At 45.0% G+C, this 18,384-nt stretch overlaps 1 protein-coding gene across 1 annotated transcript in view; it reads left to right on the forward strand.

Moving 5' to 3' along the window:
• The window catches only part of LOC144133809 (uncharacterized), a 137,063-nt gene that overhangs the window by 78,030 nt on the left and 40,649 nt on the right, over window positions 1-18,384 (forward strand). The gene's annotated exons all lie outside the window — the stretch shown is intronic.

An 18,384-nucleotide genomic window follows, 5' to 3' on the forward strand; every position in this document is an offset into this window, starting at 1 on the left:
AATTTGTGACTGGTCGTTTTGGAGGAAAAACGCTAAGGCGCCCGTGTGCTGTGCGATGTCAGTGCGCGTTAAAGATCCCCAGGTGGTCGAAATTATTCCGGAGCCCTCCACTACGGCACCTCTTCTTCCTTTCTTCTTTCACTCCCTCCTTTATCCCTTCCCTTACGGCGCGGTTCAGGTGTCCAACGATATATGAGACAGATACCGCGCCATTTCCTTTCCCCAAAAACCAATTATTATTATTATTATTATTATTATTATTATTATTATTATTATTATTATTATTATTATTATTATTATTATTATTATTATTATTATTATTATTATTATTATTATTATTATTATTATTATTTATGCCTAATGCGATGTCATGGAGGGTTTCAATTAGCTGGGTAACGGTAGATAGGCCGGATCTAAACCCATGTTGGTTTGAATTAAGTAGATTGTGTTCTTCTACAAACTGTGTCATGTATCTAAGTATTATATGCTCCAGTAATTTACAGCACGTGCAGGTCAGTGAAATGGGGCGATAATTAGTCGGTGAAGATGAGTTGCCTGACTTATGCACGGGGACTACTTTAGCTATTTTCCATTCTGATGGTAAACGGCCTTCCCGGAGTCATTTTGAGTAAACAAGAGAAAGAAATTTACTGACTGGTTCCGCATACCGTCTTAGAAAAGCATTTGGGATTCGTCCGGTCCGTTGCTTTTCTTCTCGTCTAGACTCAGCAGAAGTGATAACAGTCCGCTCTCAGATAGAATAGGAACGTCTGGCAGTTTGACGTGGGCGGTAGTGCTGGGCCTGCATTCAGGAAGCTGGTTGTCGTCTGGCGTAAAAATTGACTGAAAGTACCGGTTGATTGAGTTTGCCTTTTCTCTGCCTTCCTGGGGGGATACCGGCGGATGAGGGTTTGGACGTTGATTTATGTAATGCCAAAACTTTTACGGGGCTGTTTTGATAAAATTGTTTAAAGTACTACTGCAGAAACGTTCTTTCGAGCATTTAATTTTACTCTTAAGTGACTTTGTTAATTCCTGGATCCGCAATTGGTAGGCTGGGACAGCTCTTAACTTGTTAGATTTGCGTAGCCTTTTTATTTTGCGCTTCGTATGTATTATTTCACGCGTGATCCAAGGATTTTGCTTACGGATGACCTTTTTTGTTAAGGGTCCAAAACGGTCAATGCAATGCCCAATATGAGCTTTGAATTGAAGCCAGGCCTCGTCTATGCTGGTTTGTTCGTTGGTGCAGCGATCATAGAAGTCTGGAAATTCGTGAGCAAGGTATGTAAGTATGGCTGCGTCATCTGCTCTATTAAATACGTGTACACTTTTAAATGGACGATGAGAGCGGATGACATTCGGTAAGGGCAAGGTGCACACCACCAGTTCATGGTCAGAAAGGCCTTCATGTGTATGAATGTTAATTGTACCGCGGAGGAAGTGGTCTGTAACAAATATTAGGTCAAGAATTCTTCTCGACGCTCCCTGGATGCGAGTGGGCGTGGAAACAAGCTGACTTAGATTAAATGCGAATAAAAAATCAAGCATTATGGAGCTTGCCACAGTTCCTGAACCCAGAGAGCTCCAGTCAATTTCTGGAAAGTTAAAATCTCCTGCCATTAGTATCCTGCTGCCAGACATATGCTTTAACATGTAATCAAACAAGGGATCTAGATACGAGTTTTCTGCGTTTGGTGGCCGATAAACAGCGCCAACGCGCGCGATACCCTTTGTCAGATAAATCTTACACCAAACTGCTTCAACTGTTGGAACGTCCGGCATGACTGAATATTTTATGTCACCTTTAATAAGCGGAGCGACGCCCCCTCCTTTTGATTCTCTGTCTTTTCTTACAATTGTGTAGCCCGGCGGCACAATTTTATAATAATAATAATAATTGGTTTTTTGGGGAAAGGAAATGGCGCAGTATCTGTCTCATATATCGTTGGACACCTGAACCGCGCCGTAAGAGAAGGGATAAGAGAGGGAGTGAAAGAAGAAAGGAAGAAGTAGGTGCCGTAGTGGAGGGCTCCGGAATAATTTCGACCACCTGGGGATCTTTAACGTGCACTGACATCGCACAGCACACGGGCGCCTTAGCGTTTTTCCTCCATAAAAACGCAGCCGCCGCGGTCGGGTTCGAACCCGGGAACTCCGGATCAGTAGTCAGGCGCCCTAACCACTGAGCCACCGCGGCGGGTACACAATTTCACGGTATGAAATGTTTTTGTGTAACCATGTCTCTGTAACTGCGACAATATCGGGTTTAAAGGCCAGCACAATAGCTTCAAGTTCATGTGTTTTATTTGTAATACTGCGTGAATTTAAGTTGAGTACAGTTATTGACGTTTGCTCCTGGTGATTGGCTTTCCAGTGTTGTTTTGATCTTCGTTTTTTGGCTTAACTGGAACACTGTCACTGCTCTCACTATCCCACGTGAAGAGCTGACCATTTATTTTCACTTTGTAATATACCAGAGATACCTTTTCTGTTCTATCACGGTGTTCTTTAGTGCGGTCCCATAATTTTTTCCTAACATTCCTGACAGCAAGCGAAAAATCTTCTCCAATGGAGAAAACGGACTCTTTTAGTTTAGAACATTGTTTAAGAATGCTAAGTTTGTCTCGGTAGTCAAGAAACTTCAAGATTATAGACCTAGGTCTAGTTTCGTTGTCTTTACTTGGTCTGCCCAGACGATGAATTCTTTCAATGTCTGTCTTTGTAATTCCAAGTATATCCTCAAAGACCGTTTTCGTGACAGTTTCATGCAAAGCGTCTGTAGTTTCATCCTCCTGCTCCTTAACACCATTCCTGCTTTCTGAGATTCGCTTTGCCCAGCCAGCTTATATGGCTCCAAAAGTTTCTTAACCCCCATTTACTTGCATAGCGAACTTCAGCCAGCCAGCGATCAGACGACTGGTTTATTTTAACCTGGACGAGGGCCTGCAGTCATTGTTTCTTTTGTCGAAAATATTCCCATTTTTGGCCTAATTTGTATTCAGATAACTGCGCCCTCTTTCTTCTCTCTGTTCCCGTTATGCACACCGTCTTTGTTCTATGTCCTCTCTTATTTTCTTATTCCACCAACTTCGTGGCTTCCTGTTTCCTCTCCTGCGTTTTACTTCTTTTATTTTTGTATGAATCGAGTAGTTATAACTAATTAAAATCCCACTTTTCTATGGGAAGTTTCTCTATTGCTTCGGCTAAGCTGGCTGCTATTTGTTCTCTTTGCTCGTCATTTATTTTGCCTACTGTTTTTTTACTTCCCTGCAGTTCTCTTTTGAGCAGGGCTCCCAACTGTAGACTAACAAACTTATGATCACTTCTGAGACTGTACTTCCCTTCTTCGTCTATTTCCACTACTGCGACCTTGCTCTACATCCCCTGCGACATTAAGCAGTAGTCAGTCGTCGTTCGCCTGTTACGGGATTCCCACGTGATTTATCCCTCACGCTTAGTTTCTATACTTACAATAACTAGGTTGTGCCGATCACAGAAGTGTAGCATTAACTTCCCATTACAATCTTTGTATCTATCCTCATCCTCGATGTGGCCATTTATGTCACCCAGCAGAAAACTATCGGCGCCTTCTCCAAACTGCTTTATATCATCATTGAGACACTTAACTAGATCCCTGTTTCCTTGTGTGAATTTGTCCCCAATCCCTATATAAACTACTCCTAGTCATGCCCTTTAATCGGCAATTGTATCTGATGTCCAGACATGTTCCTCGTAACCTGACTTTATTCTTTGCCAATTTGTTCCTTGATGTATCAGCATACCTACTCTTCCTCCCTTTTTCTCCGTGGTTGTTCTGCTGCTTCCTTCCCCAGACGTAGCCTTCAATAAACGGTGATTCTTCTAGATCCCTGATATGCGTCTCGCATAGCGCGTATATACCTACTTCTTTGTCTAACTGCCATTCTATTTCTAACCACTTCGCTCTCTTGTATGTTTTATGTACCTGACCCTGGTGTTGAATTTCTTTTTGTGGTTTTCTTCCTGGACCTTCTAGTGGCCGTATTATTGCCGCCAGTCTCCATTGTTACACTTTCTACTTTGTGTCTGCCTACCCTGCGCTCTGAGCCGTAGTGGACCCCCTAAAAAAAGGTACTGCCCGGCCAGTCAGGCGCCAGCCAATCTCGGTTCCTAGCCTTCCATTAAAGTGGATGCCATCTCGTGTAAAGCCTCCACCAAAGCCTGCTCTATGCACTTCTCTGTTTATGCCTGCCACTTCAAAGCCTTTCTCCTGGCTTAACTTGCGTATCTCCCGATTAACAGCCACAACGTCCTGGGCAATTTCTCCGTTCCGTCTTTGTACCTCCGGCACTGTGCGCACCACGATCTGCACTTGCTTTGTTATCGCCCCTGTATCGTCCACTCCTTCCGCTAATTTTTCAACGACTTGTGCGGCTTCATCATTCAAGACATAATTTAGCCCCACCGCTACCACTGCCAGACTCCACCCTGCAACATTCTTATAAAGTTTGATGTTTGTCTCTCTCACTACTGCGTCCATTGCCCTGCCTGGGAATGCCCCTACTGCTGCCCTCTTACCATCCTTTACATGCTCCTTTATAGTTCTTTTGCACCTATTCATATTTGAGTTACCACCGGTAAGCACTAGGGTATTCCCTTCCTCCCTCCTAACTTCCGGATTAAGCTGCCTCTTATCGTTGACTTTGACCTGATTCCTTCGGGTTAGCCTGTTTCCTTTGTCTCCATTGCTTCCAGACTTCTTAGCTGCTACCTCTGCCTACAGGTGTTCCTGTCTGAACCTGGCCGACTTACTTTCCTATAGCTGTCCATACAAGAGCAGGTCCCATCCACGTGGATGGCGCTGTAATATCCGCCAATGGGACCTCCCATAGCTGTGTCAGCCATCTTTGCGTCCAACAATTCACTAAGCTGCTCTTGGACTTTGCGCTGCTCTGCCCTTTCTACCTGTAGCTCTTTTTCTAGAGCATCCATACCTAACGCAAGCCTGGTGTGTGCTTCGTGAGCCCTGTCCAGGCGTGCGCTTGATACGCAGCCCTTGCGCATAAAATCCGCGCCTTCGTCCTACTCTACAGATTCAAACCACGTTTTCTTCAATGTACCGACGCCTCACACTCTTTGCATTTAACCTTCTGTTGCTTGACCATAGTAGCAGCACCCTAATATTACTACCACAAAATTCTAGAACAGAAAAAAACCACATGCAACCCTGTGCTTGAAAAAAAATTCTGCCTACCACAAAAGCAGATCACGTAGAAAAGAAACACTAACTGCCTGTCTAAACTAGTTAACTAAAAAATGAGCCCTGCAAATCTGTGCTGCCGGCCGGAAAAGACCCGGCCGTTAGGTCACTGACCGGCTCTTTCCCGAGCACTTCACCTAACTAGCCTAGATCTAAAAGAAGTCTAAATCTAAGCTATCAAAATATTAAAAGAAAAAAGTCATCTATTTGTCGTAGTCATGGCGCTCTCGCAGTCGTCCGTCCGTCCGGTGCCGGTCACCGCGCGTAATCTGAAGAATATCAAAACAAGCTTCCGCACTGAACGGCTGTCAACTGTCGACTACGCGTGTCGTGTCGGCTACGCGTGCACGCACGCCGCCTAGCGGAACGATTTAAGCCTAGCGCCATCTATCAGAGAAATACGATGCAGGTCTACCCGTTGTCGAGTTACACCCCCATAAGATACGTCCCAAACGAAATTTTCTTCGTTTGGGAGGTCAAGGTGGGCCTAGAATTCGGCTTGCGGTGCGATATGGTTGCGCTTCAATTAGTAATTCCATGTATACAATGTTTGCCTATTATTTAATTGTGGTCTTATTTCTATACCACAACCCATAGGGTCTTATTTGCATACCAAATTCGCTACATAACTGTGCCCAAATGGGTGGCCCTTGTTGTCGGAATATATATAGGGGAACGAATGTACGCAAGCATCGCGGTCGCGTAACGGAGTTTTCCTCCATGTTATAGAATTTTTTTTTTTGGTGAGGGGAAAAGGAATGGGAGGGCACAACCGATTTTAATGGCCGCCATATCGGATACCAGAAGGTGCAACTACGCCACCAATTCGTCCTCTGACGTCATACTCGCCTAGTTCTACATCTATACACCATGTTGAACCCCCGTCTGTGTCTGTGTCTTCTTCCTTCGTGTTTTCGTCTCGTTCCTTGCGCTGTTTTTCATTATGAACCATAACGTCATATTTGGCACGCGGCGGGTGGTTGTTTCTACAATGATATTGTAGACGGCGCTACAAGTCTCAATGCGAGGTGTAATAATAATAATAATAATTGGTTTTTGGGGAAAGGAAATGGCGCAGTATCTGTGTAGTAAAGCAGAAAGAGATAACGGAACAAAGGTCAAACTGATACATGATAAACTTATGATTAACAACACCATTTACGCATGGGATCATGAACGACAAGAGCGTTGTCTGTACCGAACCCACCAAGATAAGATAGGACGACCCAAAGTTAACGATGAGTCTGCTGGTCATAGTTCGCTATCCCCGACCAAATCAACTGCAGATTCTGATGATCATAGCGATTGCTCGCAAATATAGCTCAGAATTATTCTGTTAAACGCCCGCAGTGTAGCAAACAAAACAACTGATTTAGAACATTTGCTAATTTTCGAGAACCCTGACTTATTGTTAATAACCGAGACCTGGTTACATGAGGGAATTAGTAACGATAGCATTTTCCCACCAGGCTACCATGTTTTTAGATGGGATAGAAATTCTAGAGGAGGCGGGGTGGCTATTGTTGTGAAAAGCACAGTATCTGCAGTCGCTCTTAACTGCAGCCTTTCTGAAATGGTGTGGTGCAAGGTTTCTTGTGGGAACCTTGTACATTTAGTAGGTGTTGTGTACAGGCCGCCTTCTACATCTCCTGAATTTTTGGATGAATTGCTTTTGTTCCTTAACTCTCATGTAAATAAGAACACCAGACTGATAATGGCTGGCGACTTTAATTTGCCACATATTAATTGGGAAGCTTTGTCAACAGGTAATCTAGAAATAAGCAGTGCGAATAAAGTAATGAAAATTATGTTTACTCATAACCTTAAGCAAATAGTAAAGGATTTTACAAGGGTTACATCGGGGTCCCAGTCATTGTTGGACTTGGTTTTCTTATCCCCTACACTGGCAGACCACACTATATCTGTCAAACCGGGATTATCTGACCACAAGATGATCTGTTTGAATGTGCGGTTGAACACACAAGTTCGCAAAAAATCGCATGTTTTAATACGGGAAAAAGATTACAGCCGGGCAGACGATACGTCTATCTTAGACGTCTTAGAAGAAAACTTGAATCAGTTTGCGACTGCATCACACCATGAAAGTGTCGAGGAATTGTGGCAACGTTTTAAGGGCACACTAAAATATTGCATTGATAGGTTTGTTCCCACTCGCTCAAAGAAATCGAAGCAGCTCAATCCTTGGATCACTAGAGAGATCATTCAGTTAAAGCGCAAGGTAAAAAGGCTACGAAAGCAAAAAAAAAATAGAGCGACAGAACTTTCAAACATCAAAAAGAAGCTCAAAACAGTGTTATTAGATTCGAAAAAAACTTACTTCAATACAACACTGACTAATTTTCTCACAAGCTCACCACAAAAGTTCTGGCGATATTTTTCAGCGAAAAAGAACGCAATCACACAGGTAATGGGTGGGGACGATGAGGTGACTGATAAAAACGATATTGCAAATCGGTTTAATGATTTCTTCCAGTCGGTCTTTAGTAGGGATGACAATGATATTGAGAGTGATCATACAACAATTTACCCGTTGCTATACTCAATGCACGAGATTCGCATCAATAGGGAGGGCATCTGTGAGCAGCTGCTGTCTCTGGACCCGAAGAAATCGAGCGGTCCCGATGAAATACCGACGGAATTCCTTAAACGGTATGCTGAGTTGTTATGATATTATTTGCAAATTTTATTTGAAAAGTCATTGCGGGATCATTCTTTACCTCGTGACTGGCGCAGCGCAATAGTAGTTCCGGTATTTAAAGGCATAATCGACTTCTTGTAAAAAACTACAGGCCAGTTTCACTCACTTCCGTACGTTGCAAGGTTTTTGAACACATAATAGCTAAACGCATCCTTCATTTTTTGGAAATAAATGACCTATTGTGTCCATTTCAGCATGGTTTTCGGACCGGCATTTCGACAGTAACGCAGTTAATTGAAACAGTGAACGACTTTTGCAAGGCTATAGATGAACGTCAGCAGGTAGATGTGGTCTGTGTAGACTTCTCGAAGGCTTTCGACAAAGTTCCGCATCATAAACTTCTTTTTAAACTACGCAGATTAGGATTCGCTGAAAATATAGTACTGTGGATTCAGGCCTGTCTAAGTAACCGCTGTCAATTCGTCAAAATAGAAAGTGCAGTATCGGATAGGCGTGAAGTTCTGTCGGGGGTGCCACAGGGCTCCGTTTTAGGTCCGCTTTTGTTTTTATTGTATATAAATGATATTTCTGCTATCGTCGAATCGCCTGTCAGAATGAAACTTTTTGCCGATGATTGTTTGATTTACTCTCCTGTGGCTTCCCCGGCAGATCAGATGAACATAAATAGGTGTCTTCAGTCGTTAAACTCGTGGTGCCTGTAATGGGGTATGGAAATAAACTACCAAAAATCTAATTACATGCAAGTAACAAGAAAGCAGAATGTTATGATGTTACGATACAATATCGGTGAAAATTCCTTAGATCAAGTAAAGTGTCTCAAGTACTTGGGAGTGACATCAACAAATAATCTTGTCTGGCGCACCCATATTGAAAATGTCTATTTAAAAGCCTACCAGAAGGTCTGCTTCCTGAGGAGGAAGTTGCCGAATGCGACTAGAGAAATTAAATTGATTGCGTACAAGACGTTCGTGCGGCCAATCATAGAGTACGCAAGTGCAGTGTGGAGTCCTCATCAAAAGGGTTTAAAACGGCAACTGGAAAGATTGCAAAGGAGATCAGCACGTTTTATATGCTCTAAATACCGCCGCACTGATTCAGTCACAGCAATGCTAAAAGAGTGTCAGTTAGAATCACTAGAAGTAAGAAGAACAAAGCAGAAATTGAAACTTTTTTTTTCTGATAATGAATGATCAAGTCAAAGTTAATAAACATCACTATGTTACACCTCCCCTGAAGCGTTGCCCTCGGAAAAATCATAGTAAGGTATTACAGCCTATTATTACACGTACTGATGTCTATCGCTACTCCTTTTTTCCCGATGCTGTAGAAATTTGGAATCAACTACCAAGTGACGTTGTGGACCAAACAGATGTAGAAAAATTTGTGATAGGTGTGAACGCGTTCCTGGAAGATTGCTGTGCAAATCTGTAATTCTGTGCATTTGAGTGTTTCTTTTTTTTTAGCGAAGAGAATTGCACTTGTGTCTGTATATGTTTCCCTCCCTGTAATGACCCTCATGCAGAGGGTTTACAGTATGAATAAATAAAATAAAATATATCTTTGGACACCTGAACCGCGCCGTAAGGGAAGGGATAAGGGAGGGAGTGAAAGAAGAAAGGAAGAATAGGTGCCGTAGTGGAGGGCTCCGGAATAATTTCGACCACCTGGGGATCTTTAACGTGCACTGACATCGCACAGCACACGGGCGCCTTAGCGTTTTTCCTCCATAAAAACGCAGCCGCAGCGGTCGGGTTCGAACCCGGGAACTCCGGATCAGTAGTCGAGCGCCCTAACCACTGAGCCACCGCGGCGGGGCATGCGAGGTGTGCTGTTTTCTAGTTGCTGCCACAGATGGCGCTGCGATCTCAGGCGGTAGCAGACCCCACTAAAACTCGAAACATCATGAGTGAGAGCTAATGCTCTTTAAAGTCCTTTGTTCCATTAAAATGGGTTAAAATAGCTATAGATGCCTCAATGAGTACCTGCTTCTGTTCTCTGTTAAAACATTTCGGCACCCAATTCGCTTAAAGCTTTCCATGTCTAGGATATTGGTAATAACCAAACCAACACGCTCCCGGGAGATGTTCAGTGTCTGGGCTATCTTTCTGGCGGATATTCGCCGATCCTCAAAAAACAGCGTATGGAGAGCATCGCTTGTTGCCGTGTCTATTGAGGTTGTTGGGCACACTCTACGGAGCTCATCCTCAATAGATAAATGCCCAGTCTTAAAGTGAGCAACCTAGGTTTTGACAATGCTTTAGGAAAGATACTTCTCGTATAATATTTGTGACATCTCACTGTGAACATCCTTAGCAGACTTTCCCTGCTGGAACAAAAATTTCATGACGACGCGTAACACCATAGGCGTGGAACTTGCTTCTGCCTCTGCCATCTCAAATTCTAGTTGAAATTAAAAATAGTTTTCAAACCCGCAAACGTCCACCACTTGCACGGTTATATAAAGAGGTATCATTCTTTTTATGGTACCAAATTTATCTTTCAATTCGGCATGAAAGGGGGCAAAGCAAGGAACTTCTCAGCACCCCCTCGTATTTACCAGTAAGTCAACGAGATGCTCCACAGAGGTGTGATTCAACCCTCCAGCGGCCCCTGGTCTTCGTCAGTCGTCTGTGTACAGAAGAAAGGCGTATCTCTTCTATTATGTGTGGATTACCGACGCCTGAATGCAATCACTCGAAAGGACGCATACCCCCTACGACGCGTAGATGTCGGCTTTGACTGTCTACGTTTAGCTGAGTTTTTCTCTTCATTTGATTTAGTCTGGCTACTGGCAAGTTTCGATGGCGGCGAATATCGGCTCAAGACAGCTTTCATCGCTCACAATGTACTCTATGCGTTTAATGTCACATGGTTTGGCCTATGTAACACGCCCGCCACCTTTGACAGCATGACGGACACTATTATTCGTAGTTTGAAGTCGAACACATGTATTTGGTACTAATATGATTTGGGATCGGGACCGAGGTCTTCACCTCATGAGAACGAAGTTGGCAGAATACGAAGGGAAGCCTTCAAGAGAATTAGCACGCTTGGTCGTTTATTTTACATATTTACAACATAAACAGGGAGACCAAAAGTTGGAAATGAAGTGCTCTGAAACACGCCAGATTGCGGCTTAAATACAGTTGATTGTCCGCAAGCACCTAGCCAGGGAATACGGTAGCTGGTCGAGCGTCCAATGGGCCTTTAGCCTCTTCATAGGCTCCGCCCTCACCACGTGACCGCCGCACACCGCACAGAAACACACACAGGCAAGAAGAAATCCTGGCGCCTTGCGGTCGCGGACTGCGGCTTCCCACGGGCCGACCAGGTTCAAAAGGTCGTTGGCTCCTTATGCGGCGATTCTTTACGAGGGAGAAAAGAGTTCTCACAGGTGACACCGGTGAACTCTTCCGGAGGGAAGGACGATTTAGCCGTGTCCTCTCCCGCTTTGTCAGGGCTCTCAAGAGCAAGCGGGCGATGGGTTGGCGCAGCTCGGGGTCTCCTCCGCCGGTCCACTGGAGAGCACAGTGAGCTAGAAGCGCCGCATTCCACATCACCGGCGAAAGGGATTACATGTCTTAGTTCACGGCATTGCCGTCACCTGAAGCCGCTTCCACGCGAACGTTTCTTGTCTTCTCTGAACTACAGCGGATTTGGTCAAGGTAGCTCGATGACGCATGCCTGGCTCGTCTGTTCCCGCTGTCTCGGCCTCCGATCACAACAGTACTTGGGTGACGTCATGGTTTTTTACTCCGACTTCACTAAGTGCCTCACTCGCTTTGAGACGCTCTTTATGTGCGTTACAGACGCCGGTCTGCTGCTCAATCTCAAAAAGTGCCATTTCAGCACGGGCCAGGTCACAATTCTGACCCAGCTAATCTTCTGTTCCTGCGTTCCCGAAATTGGCTTCTATCAAGCAATTATGCCGCGCTATTGGCCGTGCTAGTATTTTTAGCGTTTCGCTCGCAACTTTGTGATCATCATTGTCCCACTGACGCAACTTTTCGGCGGCCGCAGCGATCTTTCTGCGTGGTCGGCGGCTTGCGACACTACGTTTGCAACATTACGCACCGTACATATCTCGCCTGTAATATTTATCAGTCCACTTTCACGCGGCTGCGCCCACTGAAATTCACACCGACGCCAGGAACGCCGGACTCAGCGTTCGTCTAGCCCAATGAAAATCTGGCACTAATGAACACGTCGCTATGCACGCAAGTCGGACTAACCAAGACCGAGAACAATTGTCCGGTCACCGAAAAGGAATGCTTGGCCATCGTCTCGGCGCTTCAAAAATTTTGGCCGTACTTCTGCGGCCACTCATTCGATGTTGTCAGGGGCCACCGCTCTCTTTACTGGTTATCTTTACTGAAGGACCCCACCGGTCTTCTAGCCTGCTGCCCGCTTCGACTTCAGAAATGTGTTATCCGCGTCACCTACCCGAATGGGCGCATACACACTGATGCATACGCTTTTTCCCGCTCGTCCCTGCCGCCTGACGTTTTGTTACCCACCTGCCTCCAGACCCATCTTGTCTTCCCTGTCCATCAACGACGTGCCTTCAGAACAACACAAGCACCCGTGGCTGACATTCCTCATCGATCTCCTCGTCAATTCGGCGCCCTCGTCGGCCCCTCACACCGTCAGGCGCTGCACGACGTCACTCTTCGCGACCGTCTCCTCTAACGACGTATAACTGTATGCTAGACGGCCGTAAGCAGCTGCATCTCATACCTCGCCTCCTTCGAGTGCTATCTGCACTTTTTACCACAACGAACCCGAGTGAGGTCATGCGGATGTTTTCAAGACTAACGAATGGTTGTGACAGCGCTTCTGTTGGTGTGTCATGTATACCTTCGCGTTTGCCGACTGGCAGCGTCGCAAGCCTCCTCCCCCACATCCGCCTTCTCCACGTCAGTCTCTTCCTTGTCCAGACCCACCATTTTGTCATGTCGGCATTGATCTCTACGGGCTTCTGCTGTACTCACCAGCGTGGAACCGTTGGATAATCGTGGCCGTCGATCACCTTAGTCGCTACTGGGAAACCTCCTCTGATATCGCGTCCTTTTTTTCGGCACTTCATTTTGAGGTTTAAAAGGACGCCTTGCTGGCCAAGTTGGTAACTGTACATCTTTGCTTAGAGGCGCAAAAACAGACAGGCGCTCCGTGCTGTCTTTGTTCCTTGTGTTGTGTCTGTTTGCGCGCCTGTAACCAAAGGTGTCATTTTGAGGTGGGGCACTCTGTGCAATTCTCAGCGATAGGGGAAAACCTACCTTATCTGAAATTTTTGATGCGCCCCAAAATGAATATCACCAGCGCTTACCGTCCTCAAACCAATGGGCTCACCGAGCGCTTCAATCGCGCACCGCGTGATATCCTTTCACTGTACATCGCCTCGGGTTTTTCATATTTGGACCAGATTCAACCATTTGTTACACATGCCTAGAGCACCGCTGTTGAAGCAAACAGCAGATTCTCCCCATTTTTTCTCCTGTATAGCGGTGAGCCTTCCTCTCTGCTCGACGTATACTGCCCTACTGCCCTGATATCTAGGAGTTAATCTCGGTTTTGGTAGCTGCCCGGCACGCTGAAGCATGCCGCTAGCTAGCCAAGAATGCCGCCCTCACTTAGGAACAGCAGTTTCACAAGAAAGCCTGCAGCGACAGAAGCCAACCTGTCCACACCTTCCTTCCCGGTGCTCACGTCTGGCTCTGTTACCTTGTCCTATCATGTGATCCAACCGACTTCCCCTGTAAACTATCTCGTCGAACCTTTACGCCACTCCAGCGACCTCGGCGCCGTGTACGTGAGATCGGTCATGTCGAACTCCTGCAGCCATATTATGACCCCGCTATCCCTTCGTCCCCTTGGGTCGCCATATTGGCTTCCATTTTCCTGCCGCTGTCAGATTGTATGAAGAAGTTGAGCTGAACGGCTACCGGCAGACGAAGACGAGAAGGGTGGCTGTCCAACAGACTGCGAGCTGCCAAACCAATAAGCCACTGCGCTGTTCCTGACGGCTACCGGTGCCGTAAATCCCGCTTTACATACCCTCTTTATCTGTCAGCCGTGTCTTTTTAATCTAATTGATCTCAGTTGGAATACCTTTCCAATGTTTTGCAGTCTGTGACATATAGGTAGGTGCCCGGGTTCAAGCCGACATCTCCGGAAAGTAACACTAGTTTTTTTGAAGAACGCAACAACATCAAACTAATAACTGAGGCAATGGCGCAGCAGTACATTTTAAATGAGGTCATTAGAGCGAATACATTTTCCCTGTTGTTTTGTCACCTGCTGAATAAACAGAAGAGAGTTGGAGTGGAACATCTCAATGGTGCCGCGTGCTCAATGGCCGAGCCGCGCTTCGGAAGGCAATATGTAGTGGAGCAACTTGGGGGCGAAGTCAACGAGCCATGTGCACCTTCCACGGAGCGTGTATTCGCCGAGTAGGAAATGGTGGCTAACCGTGGGTGAATACGAGAATGGTCATCTTCGGTATGCTGGCTGATGGGGCTGCTAGGTCCAGCAGTTGTGCTGAGGAACACTTCGAGCCAAATCTGCGAGACAATTAAAGGCGGGTTGGTGCGGTACATCTCGATGGTGCCACCGTGCCTTGAGAGAGACAAAAACTTCAAAGCTTTTAGGTGTACTTTTAATACCTTTCTAAAACTGAAAGCGTCTTATTGGGTTCGGCGAACCATTAAGTCATTGTTTTAGGCTTGCATCTAATAAATAAAAGATTTATAATGTGTGAAATTGTTTCTCTTACTAACAAAACATTGCTGCTATATTGCCATAGTTGTGTCTGTATTTCATTCTATTTTGCCCAATACAATACCTGTGTTTATGATTATGAGGTTTATTTTGTTACTGCTGCCTCGTAAGCCGGACGCGGTCAATTTGTGTCTGCGCAGTTTTTTTCCCTTTTCAGCTTTGCTGAAACGTTTGATTGAACGAACAGCCATTTTTTAAAAACGATTATATAATGCTTCGTTGAAATGGTTGATTAAATTCACTTTTGATCTATTTACTGACCTGCCTGCCTACCTGATTTATTGATTGATTGATTGATTGGAACTTGGTGTAACGTTCATCTCAGAAGAAATATAACGTCGGTTTTAGTCAGGTTCCACACCATCTTTCATCTTCAATATTCTGTTCGGACAAGCAACACAACCTGAGAACTCTTGTTAAATTTCGTTGTTCTCTGAACTGAAACTTGACTGCACTGCACCAAGGCTAGCCAACTAACCTTGAACTTCCCACATAGTCAAAGTTGAAGGAGAGAATTTATTTCAATTTGAGTCCGCGTCCTCTGACTACCAGCAATGTACCCACTAAAAACTGGAATGGAAAGAATGACTGTAGCCTAGTATCATAACACGCAGATTTTACATTGCTGATAATAACGTGCGGGACTGCTTTCTCATTAAGTGGTAGCATCCACGGAAATCAATTATAGATGTCAATACTTGCAGGTATGACAAGGTAGCTGAAATGCAACTTATATGACATCTGAAGGAGCCATTGCAGGTACATTTTCCGGCTCAGAGTAGAAAAGAAAAAAAACGAACTAATTCACAAATCTGGAAAAATGTTACACGTCTCACAACATTGCCCGGCAGAAATGATAGCGGCAGTACTAGGCTATTCCGCGGCATCACTCTCACTTGGTGGCTGATATGCTTAAACTTTTAGTTTACGGTGTGTATTCGAGGGCCTTATTGAAGATGAACGCTATAATGGCCATCCATCTCACCTTAGTCGGACTTCAATGCCCGCGCCTAAATCGTAGCCTGTGTGTGCAAATATACCGTGTGCAGAGTGAGCTGCGCGAGACCTCTCGCAAGGCAAAATATCTTTTAAGCGAGCCCAACATATAGAGAGGTTGATTCTCATGCGCTGCCGGCCTTTCTGGAAGTGCAAAAACCGTGCATTCTTATTCACTGGTACAGGCAGGGGTCCTTGTCTTGTGCCCCAACCTCACTTCGCATAGAGGAATCTTGAGATTGGAATTTTCGTCAACCGCTTCATTTGTGTAACGCTTCAGTTCTGTGCAGGTGGCCAGGATGTTTTCATTAGGACCGCACTTAATGACATCATTAATAATGCTGAACTTGTTTCTCGTGTAATTAAGCCGTTGTTTTATAAAATACCGTTTAAACGGAGGATTACGCAACCATTCATTGGTGCTTTCTGTGGGTGCCCAGCACGGTTTATTGAATCACACAGAACTCCGCTGAGCAAACAACCCTCAAATAGTTCTTTAAAGATGTTCGTGTCAAGCGCAATGCACCAAAATATGGAGAAAAACAGTTTACCGAGGGAACGTGTGGGGGAGTCATGTTCAGCTCGCAGACGAGTTCACCGGTTTTGTACACCTTTTACCTTTTGGGTTTCTAGGACAGGTTGAGATTGACCGCCTGCATCAAAATATGAGGCGGCTGCCAAACGAGAGTTCATTTAAACGGAAGTAAGGGGTAGGGGTTTACGAATTGTATGAAACGCAAAGAAAACAAAAACAAAAAGCCTGAAAATTTCACTTACTGACGCGCTGCTTACATCTGGCCCTGTAACTGGCTCATCTCTTTTTTTTCCAATTACAATAAAACTTGACCTGCTAGTTGGTTCATTAGTTAGTGTGTATTAACTGCTTCTTCAACATGCTATTGCCATTTGCGGACCAGATACTTCACGTATTCAATGACGTCTCGGCGCATTCCTACCCACACAATCGAATTGCCCTACGGCCATTTCGAGCGAGATACAGCCGGACGGTAAGCCCCACTGAAATTTTAGCCCGCTAGCTTGCATCTTGAGGGCAGGCATGAGTTACAGGAGCACGAAAACATCTGTGAATAATACCAAAATCACCAGCAGAACTTCATTTGTGAATGACGGCTCTCAAAGAAGATGAAACCATGATGAAGTCATGATCACGAAACATAAAATTTGAGGTTACATGTTGACATGATGACTACATAGCTCAAGAAGTCTTGCGAATTAGATGGTTTAAACAAAAGACCATAGTCGCTGCAAAAGTTTTCTGATGCTCAGGTTTTTGATACCGAAATTCTCTGTGGGGTGCGTACTCTTAAGGAATCTGAAAAGGAAAAATGACTGTAATCGCCCTTAAGGCACACAAAATGGAACTTTCGTTTCTTGCCCATCACGCGACGGCCTAACAACGGGTATAGAACAAATATGCCGTTTTAGAGCGTAAGAGTTACGGATACCAAACGCGCGTTTCAATGCCGTGACTAAATCGCCAGTTGTCGTTCCGACTTCTAGTTAGCGAGTAATGATGTAAAGTTGCGAATACAAGCAGGAACAAAACTCTAGGAGATGCGGAGTAAAAATGCGGGGATTCAAACACAGCTCAGCGTAGTCCAGTAACTGCACACTTCTTTAAGGAGGAAGAGCAGGCCAGCATAAAGACTGAAGGAAACACAGTGGAGACCGAGAAAAAGTACAGAGGTGAGCACACTTGTCTAAAGCGCTGGAGCGGCGCTGCGTAGAGGAATGGAAACGCGGTTTTAAAGAACGTGCACTCAATATTATAGAGATAATGCTTGCTTCCAACGCAGCCTAATAGATGCAAAAACCGTGAAGGCCCAAGCACCTTGGTTCTTACTGTGCAACTGCATAATTATTTCACTTCATCTGCCTCGTAGCACACCTTTCGAGCTTCCTGGACAAGGATGCCCACCTTTTAACGAAAGTAACGTCCGTTATTACGTGGTACAAACACCTCTCTTTTTTTATTAATGTTGTCTCCATTCACTTCGTCTTCGCTATATTTCAGACCTCCATCAGAGCTGACTTCCTGATTTTCAGCGGAAAGTTTGAGCTTGAATCGCGGGAAACCGGCGTTCATTGTACGCTTGAGCATTCGTTTTATGAAAGAAGGCGTAATTTCGTAAAGAAAAATCGCAACACGCATCAATCTCCTTCGATTAAACGACCTGAGAACCTCACCGGGATTACCTCTTACGTATTAGATAGCATGACTACCAACATCTAAATGATGACAACCACTTCTCACTACATTCGAAGTGTCGTCTCAGCAGGAGTCGTAATCAAGAGTTGCCTTCATCGCTTCTTCCGGGTATTGCTCACAAAGGCCGGCATACATTCGGAGTTCTAAAGTTGCGGCTGTGTAATACGATGATGCGTAGCTACTGATGTGGGCCCATTAGCACAAAAGAATAGAAACGTGCACAAAGCCCTTGGAGGTCTTTGATATATCTTCGCGCACTAGTATCGCAAAGTCTTAACAGTATTGCGAAGATAATTGCCCTTATGCTACACTACAATTCTGACTGCGTCAAGACGTTTGCAATAAATATGTACTGACCAAGATGTAATACAGAGGGCGTGAATATCGGCTGTGAAAGGGTGTACTCAACGCAAGACTGATGACAGCTGCATGTGAGCATAGCTAACAACCCTCTTAATA

The sequence above is a fragment of the Amblyomma americanum genome, chromosome 5, assembly GCF_052857255.1.
Source record: "Amblyomma americanum isolate KBUSLIRL-KWMA chromosome 5, ASM5285725v1, whole genome shotgun sequence".
Classification (NCBI taxonomy): Eukaryota; Metazoa; Arthropoda; class Arachnida; order Ixodida; family Ixodidae; genus Amblyomma; species Amblyomma americanum.